A 13,779-nucleotide genomic window follows, 5' to 3' on the forward strand; every position below is an offset into this window, starting at 1 on the left:
ATACATGGACTGAATCTCACTGTCCATTGCCTCTTTCCATTCAGCACATTCGGGGCCTGCCATGGCTTCCTTGTAGTTGTTAGGTTCATCCAAATTTATCAGTGTGCTATCACTGATAAAAGTATCACTCTCAGATGTTATATGAATACCATATAACACAGGTGGAACACTAACTCTACTGGAGCGCCTCAGAGGTACAGACTCATCAACTGGATCGAAAGGAGTTTCCTCCTCAGGTTGATCGCTAGTGTTTGAGGTTCCTTCACCGCTTGACTCTTGAAGTTCTTCAAGGTCAATTTTCCTCCCACTGTCTCCTTGGCCTATGAGCTCTCTCTCGCGAAAGACTCATCTCCTCACAACGAAGACAACATTGTCACTCGGTCTGTAGAAGAGATAACCAAAGGATTTCTGTGGGTAGCTGATGAAAATACACCGCTCACTTCGAGGTTCGATCTTGTCGTGAGTCACGCGTCTCACGAAGGCCTCGCAACCCCAAACCTTGATGTGGTCTAATGTGGGAACCTTCCCAATCCACATCTCGTGAGGTGTTTTTGCAACCTTCTTTGTAGGGACTTGTCACACCCCGCTAAAGCGGAAACATGAGGCATGGCAGTATAAAGGGTTTCATAGCAAAAGTTAAAAGACAACACTAACCATAGTATTAAAAAACATTACAAATTTACAATGAGTTTGAACAAAATTTTAAAAGAAATTACAATGTAAACTGAAATACAACACATGCGAATGCTCCTAAAAGTGAAGTGTCCCTAAGTGCCACTTACTCGATGATACCTGAAAAAGCATGTAAAACGAGCGTCAACTATAAAAATAGTTGGTGAGTACTCACATGTTTATAACATAATATAGTTTGAAATCATGATAATCAGAATATTGATAATAGTTTCCATAAACAAATTTCATTTTTAAAATAAGTAAATAAGTTTTCATGAATAAAAGTTCGTTGCCAAAGCGAATAATAAAGTTTCCATAGATAGAAATATATTGCAAAAATGAGTAAATAAGTTTTCATAAACAAAGATCGTTGTCATCATGAGAGATAAAGTATGTTGGCCAAATGAGATGCAACATTAATGTTCCCATGGGGAATAAATTTTCCATAAATAGAAATATATTGCAAAAATGAGTAAATAAGTTTGTATAAACAAAGTTCGTTGTCATCATGAGAGATAAAGTATGTTGCCCAAATAAGATGCAACATTCATATTCTCATGGGAAATAAAGTTTCCATAAATAGAAATATATTGCAAAAATGAGTAAATAAGTTTGCATAAACAAAGTTCGTTGTCATCATGAGAGATAAAGTATGTTGCCCATATGAGATGCAACGTTCATATTCTCATGGGAAATAAAGTTCGTTGCGAAAACGAGATACAAGGTTCGTATGTGCGTAATGATTAAACCATGAGTTCACAACCCAAGCCTAATGACCGAGGGTGCCCTCTTGTATGTCTATCGCTAACATAGGGAAATATGGTAAAATGCACTCAAGCGAATCGTGCGAGTGAGGAGTTGTCTACCTCCTAATAGCGCTATCCATAATGACCATGGGCTCAAATTAGTTAATGAGTTGTGTGAACTGATTCCAGGGACTTAAACGCGATAAGGCCTCATAAGTTAACAATAACATACACATACACAACAAAATATAGCAACCAAGTTTGATACAAGTCAAATTAAATACAACGAACAATAAACAATCTTTGGACATGTTTTTCCACCCCAAAACATTTAAAACCCGAAAATATGGGGAGTCGTGAATACTCACAATACATTGTGATGATGCAAATGGTGCCTTGAACTACGATGCACTCGTACCACTATCGTTTTCCTACAATAATGATATTCATTAGTGAGTCTCTAATCGAAATCTTTCACTAGTATACTTACTACTACAATAGAATTATGCCAATATTGTGTCAAAATTTAATATTGATAAGTTACAAACATTTTTTTGTGAAAATTAAATTTCAATGAATCAACTGTTATATAACAATTTAAGTGGAAAAATTCTCATTATTGAAATGCTAATATTTAGCATTTTTAGAGGCGTTCCAATGATTAAATATTGAAAAACTAAATCAGTTTAGTTCTAAAATTTCCCAAACTTTGTGTTTTAGTTTCAACTGAAGTCAAGGATGCTAAGATAATTTTTCTTGCATTTTTGATATGTGTAGCTATTTTTCACCATTTTAATTTCTTGAATAACCATAAAATTATGAAAAATACTAAACAGTTAATAAAAATTTCTAAACTTCAGATTTTGGTTCTAACTGCATTAAAAGACTTCCAGATAAATTTTCATGGATTATAGATATGTATAACCATTTTTCTTATATTTAATTCTCAAAATAGATAAAAATTCATGAAAAATAGCAATCAGTGAAGAAAATTTCCCAAACTTTTTATAATACTGCCCTTACACATACTTAAGCTGGGAAAAATATAACAATGGATTTCTAAACTGTTTAACCCAATGTTATGATTTTTGTGCATTTATTTGATTAAAAATGGGGATAAATACAAAACAGTTTCCAAAATTATCCAAACTTTTTGTACTACTGATATTGAACATTCGTAAGCTGGTAAAAATATAAAAATGTCTTTCTAAATATTTAACCCAATTTATAATTTTTGTGCATTTATTTGAATAAAAATGGGTGTAAATAGAAAACAGTTTCCAAAATTACCCAAACTTTGTTTAACACTGTTATTATACATATAGAATCTGTGAAAAATATAAAATGTATTTTTCAATTAGTTTTTCTATTTTTCTTTGTTTTATTTTCTTTAATAATAATTAATTGGTGAATAAGTATCAAACAGTTAAAGTAAATTACCAAAAAAAATTTAAACTTCATTTACAATGTACATCATCCGAGAAAAATACCAATGCTGATTTTTATATAGTGTAATCTGATTTTGTGGATTTAAGTGTATTTAATTTTAGAAAATAGAAGAAAAATAGTATACAAAAGAGAAAAATCATCAAAATATTAATGTAGCATCCTAATATATTATAAGAGTTTATGGTAATTTTTCATGAATTTTGGATGAGCAAAACTATTTTTCCTGTTTTTAGTCCATTATAAACACAAAAATCGGGGAAAAATATGTATGCACTATGAAAAATTCTGAAAATATTTTTCTAAGTATTCCACATGAGGTAGGATATGTGACAAATATTATATAGCCTTTTAACATTCTCTAAAATGGTTTTATGATTTATTTTAATTAAAGAAAAAGAAAATTCAAAACCATAACAAACAGTTACCAAAATCGATGAAGCTTATTGAGATGTCATCATTTACTTTAGGGGTCATCCACGAATTTACATAGGATTTTTAGACCTCAGAAAATATTTTATATGATTTATTGCCCTATTATAATGCAATAATTAAAATAATTCGAGAAAAAAGAAATATTTTCTGAAAATTTACAGATCATCTTATTTTATTAGTGGGATTTTTGCAAAAATCGGATTGATCACGAAAGAGTTTTAGGTATTTATTTGAGAATAAATCCTTTATGAACATACTTGAAAGCTTTTAACAACAAACTTTGATCATCTAGCATCTAAGCTTGAAGATCATCACATACATGTTGTTTTTGGGTGAAATAATATCACCATAATCATAAAAATTAAGGTTATGAACATGCATGTGAATAATCTTAAAGAAAAGTGTTTATGGAGAAGAAGAAATAGTAAAACTTGAAGGAATAGTGAAGTAGAAATCAATTTTACCTTCAAGAACACCACAATATGATGAAGATTTCGAGTTTGAGAAGTGTTCTTGGGTTTTTTGTTGGAAAATTCCGTGGTTCTTAGAGGGAGGAAGAGAGAAAATGTGTGTGAGAGAGTGAGAGAGAAATGAGAGAGAATGAGGGAAGATGGAGTGTGAGAGTGGAGAAAAATGATTTTGTGTTGGGAAGAGGAGAGATATGGGGAGAGAGATGCGAATTTTCAATGAGGAGAGAGACCCCCCATCTCTTCCATTTATTTTATATAAATTTCCCTCAATTTTTATAAATTTTCCCATTTTTTTTATATTAATAATGCATTAAGCCATGATTTGTTTTATAAAATTATTGATTTAACTTGATAATTAGGAATAAATGTTGATACTTTAAATTTTAATTTCCTTGAATGCATTTTCATAATTTTAATTATTATAAAATAATATTATAAGTTTCATAATTATTTTTATAGAATTTTTAAGGTTAAAGTTTATAAATATGTGCTTTTAGGGCCTTTTAGGGTTTTGAGGAGTTTGTAAGACTTTGGTTATCAAAATTAATTAAATTTTGAGACTTCAAACTATTTTAGAGTTTCATAACTCTTATTCAAGTTAGAAATAATATTTGTAATTTATTTTTTCGGTTTATTGGCATTCTATGTAGTGATTTCGAGATTCAAGCAAAATTGAGGAATCAAGTATACTAGTCCTAGTCTTCAACTTTAACTTAAGTTCCTACGAGACTCAGAACTAATTTATACCACTAGGTCAAGTGCATGATGTGTGTATATGATTCATGAAAAAGGTATTCGAGTCAAAGAGCGACCCGAATATGGATATTCACTACAGTTAAGTAGTTGTAGAATTCACATATCAATGTGAAATCTAAGTGTACTATCCATTGATTCTAATTGTTTCCAAGTTTCTAGTAGGTTATAACATAGCTCCTAGTTACAAATTCTAGTATGTGTCGTGCCTATAAGTACAACTAAGTTTAGTCAAATCAAGAACCGACTCGAATTTTGACGGTTGTCACATGACTAGATTAAGGATATGGGCGACAGTCTCTAAGGCATACCCCCAGAATGATATAGGTGACCAAGCTCGACTCATCATGGAATGAACCATATCCAATAAGGTTCGGTTGCGCCTATCAGCCACACCATTAAGCTGTGGTGTCCTAGGTGGCGTCAACTGTAAAACAATTCCACATTCCTTAAGATAGTCTAGGAAATCGATACTAAGATACTCACCACCTCGATCGGATCGGAGCATCTTTATCTTCCTGCACAGCTGATTCCCCACTTCTTGTTTAAACTCTTTGAATTTCTCAAAGGTTTCAGACTTATTCTTGATTAAGTAGACATAGCCATATCTTCTGTAATCATTAGTAAAAGTCACATAGAAGCGGTTAGCATCCCTTGTGGCGGTTCCAAAGGGCCCACACACATCGGTGTGTATGAGATCCAACAAACCCTCACCCCTTTCACAAGAACTAGTGAAGGGTGACTTAGTCATTTTTCTGAGTAAACAAGACTCGCAAGTGTCATCCGACTTTAAGTAGAATGACTCTAAAACTCCATCCTTCTAGAGTTGGCCTATGTGCTTCTTGTTGACATGTCCAAGAAGACAATGCCACGAGGATGCCTTATCCAAATCATTAGAAGAATCGATAAGCAACACATTATTTACTAAGTTGTCTACAACCATTACAGTTTCATATACACCATTACAAGGTAATGCTTTAAAATAAAAAAACATCAATATAATAAGCATTTATTGCACCAATTTCATTATCAAACGAAAATGTGAAAACTTGTTTGTACAAACCATGAAAAGAAATAACATTTCTCGCAATTTCAGATGAGTAGCAACAATTATTCAAAACTATTTCTAACCCACTACTAAGCAATAAAGAGTAAACTCCAATCTTGGTGACAGGTGAAACCTTCCTATTCCCCATGATCAAGTTTATTTTCCCGTGCTCCACATCCTTACTTCTTTTTAGGCCTGCACATAAGAACAAATGTGATTTCCACAACCTGTGTCAAGAACCCAAGAGTTAGAATGCGATAAGTTTTAGATAGAATAGTCTAAATACCTGGATGTGTGGGTTTAACCTTCCTATCCTTAACATCCTGCAAGTACTTGGGGGCAGCTTCGCTTCCAGTGTCCCTTATCATGGCAATAGAAACACTCCGCTTCTTTTGGGATGGCCGAGGGAGTAGCAGAACCTCATTTGGTTCCACTTGAAGAGGATCCATCAAGAGACTTTCCCTTGCGGCACTTAGACAGAGCCTTCCTCTTCTTCCCCTTACCTTTCCCAATTTCCAGAACAGGGGCATTAGCAGTAGGTGTGGTTACAAGATTTTTACCTTTGAGACCACTTTCGGCAGTCGTCAAAAGGCCCTGAAGTTTGCTCAAAGTGACTTCCTCCTTGTTCATATGATATGTCATGCAAAATTGATCATAACATGGAGGTAAGGAGTGTAGGATAATATCTATAGCCAACTCCTCATCAAAGTTCACATTCAATTTGAGCAGACGGTCCACAAACCTTTGCATTTTCTGCAAGTGGCCCGTGATGGGTTCACCATCCTTCATCTTTGTTGTAATCATGGAGCAGATGAATTCATACCGCTCTTGACGAGCACTCTGATGGTATCATTCCATCAGGTCCTGGTGTATCTCAAAAGGTTACAAGTCCTCATAGAACTTTTGGAGTTCAGGAGACATGGTGGTAAGCATGATACAAGCTACCTTGGTGGCATCTTTATCATGTGCCCTAAAATTCGTACTCTCCTGAGGAGTAGTAGTAGACTCATCGATATCCTTGAGCTCCTTGTCGAGGACATATTCCTTGTCCTCGTAGCGAGTGACCATCTTGATGTTCCTAATCCAATCATTGAAATTAGTCCCATCAAAGATGACTCTCCCACAAAGGTTCGTGAGAGAGAAGGAGAGGGTAGGGTTTGAGCCCGAAGCAGTGTTGGAAGACATCTGAAAAGAAAGAAAGACAAGTTTAGATTAGATAAAGAGTCCTTAATATAACACCCAAATGAAATATTAAGGCTAGAACCCAACACAATATTTTACAAATTGAAAGAGGGATGCCGTAATCCAACTTGCAAAATATTTGAAGGTAGGTAAATGACGATTCACCAATTTATGAAAACGAAATTTTTTTAATTAAGTTTTAATTGGATTTGAAACTCCTAGATCCTTTGAGATTCATTGAACTATTCAGTGGCATGTTTAAATCTCGATCATACCCTTCAGGTTAACCACACACGCTCTATTGACCTTATGATAAACATTAAGCTACCCTTTGCCACCCTTACTAGTCCAAATAAATGTGTCGGTTAACCACACACGCCCCATTAACGACTTGGTAAGGTGCAAAGTGTAACTTCATGGATTAGCATCAATTTCACATTTTCCTAAAGTAACTAAGATTAGGAATTTATAAAAGGTTTAGTTACTTTATTACTATCAGTATACTTTTAATGAGACTTATAGTCTTTGTCCTACCCGCTTGGCTAACGACCCTCCACCAATCAAGGAAACGGTGGGTGAGAGTGGACACCCATTAAACTGCCATTTTATAGGCAGTAACCTTATACCCCCCCTTATAGACCGACGTCGTGAATGAGGCCTACTAACGGTAAAACCGACTTGTCTTATACATATATATATATATATATATATATATATATATATATATATATATATATATATATATATATATATATATATATATATATAAATATTAAACCTATAATATTATAATAGTATAAGGGTTGAATTTTAACTTTTAAAATTCTAAGGTTTAGAATTAAAGTTTCATTTAGTGACTTTACAAATTCCAAAACTTGAGGGCAAGTTTTGAAACTCTTCAAAAAATTTCAACTTCATAACATATGAGTTTAATGGTCTTTTAAAATGAGGCTCTTCATTTTATCTATAACCTATGACTTTTAATGATTCATTTAAATGAAAAACCAAGGAGACGGTGGGTGAGAGTGGACACCCATTAAACTGCCATTTTATAGGCAGTAACCTTATACCCCCCTTATAGACCGACGTCGTAAATGAGGCCTACTAACGGTAAAACCGACTTGTCTTATACATATATATATATATATATATATATATATATATATATATATATATATATATATAAATATTAAACCTATAATATTATAATAGTATAAGGGTTGAATTTTAACTTTTAAAATTCTAAGGTTTAGAATTAAAGTTTCAATTAGTGACTTTACAAATTCCAAAACTTGAGGGCAAGTTTTGAAACTCTTCAAAAAATTTCAACTTCATAACATATGAGTTTAATGGTCTTTTAAAATGAGGCTCTTCATTTTATCTATAACCTATGACTTTTAATGATTCATTTAAATGAAAAACTTTTGGAATTCCATAACTTGAGGACAAGTTATGGAATGCATTAAAATCATAAAGATCATCAATTAAACTAACAAGCATGTTCAAGTTCTTGATTTAACTCATATGAACAAGATAATTCAAATCAAACAAATTCAATGTAATTAGACTAATCATATAAACTAATACAAAACATGAAATTTTGACAATTATCTTTTGAATTGGATTAGCATGATCATTACCACATCAAAAACATGTTTATAAGTTCAAAACTGTTTAGGGTAATGATCCTAGCCCAATTCCAGCTTTAAAACTCGAAATTCTGCTCACAAGAGCATCACCACGTCGTGGTAAAAGCTGCCACGTCGGTGAGTAGTCAGATGCAAAAATGGCAAAAGTTCAACTTTGGAAAAACAAGTAGCATCAAGTGTAATGGAAAGCACGCCTAGGCTCTGATACCACTGAAGGGTTTTGAGCATTCTAACACTCCTAAGGTGTACATCCAACCCTAGAAACCTTGGATATATGTTTTCTCTATTATACATGCAAACTTTCATTTTTCCAAGATTTCATCCTAACTAGCATATCATGAAGTATATGTAATACAAAATCCAGTAGAATGACACACCTTTTCTTGTAGGTTGATTCCTTTAAGCCTTTAAGAGCCTGGCACCCCAAGTGTGATGTGTCAAAGGCTTCAAACAACACCACCAACAATTGGAAGGACTTGAGAAGGGATTATCTATCACCAAATTCGGCTATAGCTCTCTAAAAACACTAGGGTGCCGATTTTGGTAGCCTAGGGGCTTCTTATATAGTGTAGTGGAATTAGGGTTACACCATGTAAGCCTTAATAGCGATGACTTTCCACATTCCTCATGCTCCATGGGTTTCAACCTCCATGGAGCATCCATGGGTCACCACATGGGTTTAGCCCAACATAAAGGATTATGTATCATAAGCCCACTATATAAAAATGGATGATTTACACAATCAATCGCCATTTATTTAATTAGTCTCTTTTGATCACAAAATTAATTCCAAACTAATTCTTGATCAATACGAATTAAATAATATGATTTCATATTAATATATTAGAACTTATAATATATTAATAAATCATAAATATCCTCTTCTCAAAAGTCCATCCTTACAAATTGTTTCGGTGCCATGCAACCCAAATGGACCATGCTACTCTCGGGTCAAGTACATACCAATTATAGTTATGGACATAGACACCTTATCCAACAAGTTTATCAATTATCCATTTGTTACAGACATCTTGTTGAACATGAGCCTTGGATCGCAATCAATCTCATTTATAATTCGACTTTGGGTAATGCGTGTTAGATGTCTAACTCTCAACACATAAGAGGAACAAATCCCATCTTAACTACATAAGCCTCTTGACTAGTTCACACCATACCCGAATATGACCTTTATAACTGCTTGGTCAAGGAACAATATTTGGTCATATCAAAGCACAACACTCCTTACACTTAAGTTCCACTACGTATCTCAGGTGTTAAGGATACAAAGATAGTACCTTTTAATCGAGTGTCACTCATGACTGTGATCTATAAGTTGATCTTGATGCGGGTCCGTTCAGTACTAGTTCTCTGACAAGTACCTATGAAACTTGGTTACAACCACTTGCCTACTTTCATCTAGTGAGAGTCAACCAATCCATTTCATATTAGTCTTACTTAATAATTACTCCCACAATCATGACCGACTATGAAACTTTAGAATAATAAGATTATTCATGGATTAAACATGTTAATATAGAACACAACAAGTATTAATGTAATGATCATATCCCAGTGTATCAAAACATTATTTGATAGTTGTAGTTACAATGTTCTAATATCCAAATACTAAATTCAAATCCAACTCCCATTACTAGAATAATAAAAGTCTTATGGCTGAAGTGTGAGCACTCATATTTAGCTTAAAACACGAGACTTTATTAATGGGTTCAACTAAATTTAATTTGTGTGAATTCTACGAATACAATCATCTCTATATTTGACATTACTCTAAGTATAGTTAAATATTTTGGAGAATATAATTGGTGCTCTTATGTGATATAGAGTTTCTTAGCTTGATTAAGTACACTCTATTACTCACATAAGATTTCTATGTTATCCCTTAATGGAAGGATTCAACCTAGTTTTTCAATGATCTAGTTCATCCAATTATATTTGATTTAAACTTCTGAAAAGTAGTGTATTCTTATTTAGTAGATTGTTCTTTTTTTGTTTTGCTTGGACCTCATTCCAACTAAATTTACTCTTCATTCCATAATGAAGTCATAATCCAATTATAATTCATAATTATCTATATTTATTTAGAAATCAAAATCCCATGTAGTTCTTTACATTAAGATTATATTCTAAACTAATTATCTCATATACATTCTCTTAGCTTTTCTTAAGTAACCTTAGAATGTTCTCACAGTCATATAGTGACTTAACCAGGTATTTAATTTTGTATCTCATGATATGACATATATATTATTGCTTCATTTGCCAAGAAAATAGAATATAAATCATTTTATCTAGCTTAAACCTATATGCTATATCCATTTGAGACAAACTCAAAAATGGTGTCATGTGACAATGTCAAGAATCTTCCAAAGGAATCCTGTATCTTGACCTCTTTCAAGATATTGTCATTTCATGCAAAAAGAATTTTCTAAAACTTTTACCATTCATCTTTATCTATCTCTTATAGATTTTACATTCCAAGAATGTATCTTGTCATTCCTAAGTCCTTCATTTTTGAAATAGTTTTCGAGTCAGGGTGAAAACAACCTTGCATAGTCGGAATGTCATTTCAAATGATTAAGTATGTCTCTTTCATACAAGATTAGGAATATCACCATCCTCCCACTAGTTCTTAGTAAACACACACACACACACACGTTCTTTTTCATTTTGATATAAAAGCATACCTTGTATCTTTATATTAAAATGACTATTCCAACCTTGAGATGTTTGCTTTATATCCACAAGTGGATCTCAAGCCTTACACATTTGGTTAGGATAACATGGATTAAGAAAACCTCCAGGCTAAGCTATATAGATATCTTTTAGTAGATGTCTATTAATAAAAACAGTCTTTCTTGAAATCTATTTGCTATATCTCATATTAAGAATATGAAGTTATAGTAAATAATATCATTGTTGATCTAATCATAACTACTTGTGAAAAGGTTTGATCATAGTCAATGTCATGAGTATGATAAGGACCATAGTCAATGACATGAGTATGAGGAAATCCTTATATGACAAGTATTACTAAATGTGTATATATATATATATATATATATATATATATATATATATATATATATATATATATATATATATCCATGTATATATTCTTTCTTGAAGAATCTCTTACTCCTTCTAGCCTTGCTATAGAGAGGAAGATTAATCAAGTCCATACTTGATTATTAAACATGGATTACATCTCAATGTTCATGACTCTAAGTCATTTGTCAGATTCAAGATCTGATATAACATTTTGGTTGTTGATGGTTTAACTAGAAATCATCAAGAACTCATAGATGAGAGATTCCACATTTCTCAAGTCATATATGATTTCTACCATTATTGTGAAAAATTCGTGTTTATGAATAGCTATTATTCATGTTTAACAATTTCTTGCTAAAACTAGTGCCAACAATTGTTACATCAGGTTATGGTTGTTTAACTACTTCAACTTCCACGTGCCTCCCACTTGCTTTGTCATTAGAAGCTTGCTTTCTGCTAACTCAGCCTTAAGAGGAATAAAGGAATTTATTCTTAATGGGTTTGTATATAATAATCTAAATGTCCTTTTAGAATATTCTACAATTATGTAATTAGTTGGTGTTTTTATTCTAGATAAAATTAATAATGATTAAAGTATAATCCCAAAAAGGTTAAAAGGAGGATATTTCTACCGATTAGAAAGTAAACTATATCAAGTAAAGTTTAATTCACCCTTTATCATCACCAAGGCTTTAGATGGTACTATTGGGTTGTATCTTGTGCTCAATCATATACATTCATTAGAAAGGAAGTCGTACACCAAAGTGTATAGTTCCTTAATAATTATTTTCTCTACACTTTAGTGAAAATATTATTAGGAATCTTTTATATATAAATAAGATTCACATATGTCAAATGAACTACATTATTTTCCTTCAAAGATCCCATTCTTGAAGTTGGAATATGTGGATTTCATTTATACAATAAATATAACAATGGCATGGATAAGTTTAATTTAAAACAAGTTTAAGTCAAAAGTGATTGCATATAGAACTTAATTTTATTTATAAAATGTTGATATTTACTTAGTAATTATATTAAGAGATCTAGTCTCAGAAATAGAAGTCAACCATTTCAGAATATGAGTATTATCATTATGAAAAATGATCTAGTAAATAACCAAACATTTAAATAATTAACCGAGACATAAATATTTAGACATGCTAAATTTAAAACATACATTGTTTTATGCTACAAGCAATTTATGTTCCAAGCATAAATAATAAATTAAACTACGAGAGTGTAGTTCTGACTTGCTTGTGCTCAACTAGTTACTCTTCTGTAAATATTTGCAATCAAGTTACAAATATTAGATTAACATTTAAGTACCAAGTACTTGAGTGTTACACAAAAAGTATGAGTTCTATCCAGTAGATACCTGAAGTACCAGTCTCTTTCAGACTTTATTTCTAGATAAGAGGAGCAGTTCCTCTACCAGTGTCCAGTTTCTTCACAAAAGAAACAAGATCCATCTATGTGGGCCTTATTGGATTTCTTGGGCTTAAAGGTGTTTATTCCATAAAACATGGGTCTTTTAGATCACACAAGGTGACCTTTTTAGCCTTGCACTATTCCAACAAAATATCACTATATTTATTGGAATATTGCTTAACCTGTTATATTATCATATATATATATATATATATATATATATATATATATATATATATATATATATATATATATATATCTAAATTATCCAAAACTTCCTAGAAGTCATGAATAATTGTTCCTAGTATGATGTTAGAAGCATCTTGAGCATCACTGTGATGCATTTACTAGGTATCATATTCAGGTCTATTGCTCAAATCAATTTGTTTAGGAATAGGTCCTTTAAGTGTATAAAATTTCACATCTCTCACTCGATTGTCTTTTAAGACATGAACCCATTCATTGAAGTTGTATCTATTGAATGTTATTGTTTCATTAAGTCATTTAAAGAGAAATGACAATTCATGGTTATGAGAGTGGATTATATATCTACAAAATTTTCACAAAATTCATTTAGTATTTTCAATATTTAATCTGTACTAATTAATATCCTTTTAGTTTCTAAAAACATTAATTATCAAAGTCTAGGATCCAAATTGCAAAACAAATAAATTGTTACGTATCCTTTATCACATTCATCCGAATTCAACCCAGTAGATATCGATTATCAATTATATCTTACCATATAATTCCAAGATTTAGGAAATCGCTAATAACAAATTTAATTAGACATGTTTGATCCCATGTATGCCTCAAAACTCTCTTACTTAGGTATCCTTTATCACAAGAGATCTCCGATCAAATCATCCAATTTAAAA

This window comes from Lactuca virosa, chromosome 4 (assembly GCF_052849685.1).
Source record: "Lactuca virosa cultivar CGN04683 chromosome 4, Lactuca_virosa_CGN04683_v6, whole genome shotgun sequence".
Lineage (NCBI taxonomy): Eukaryota > Viridiplantae > Streptophyta > Magnoliopsida > Asterales > Asteraceae > Lactuca > Lactuca virosa.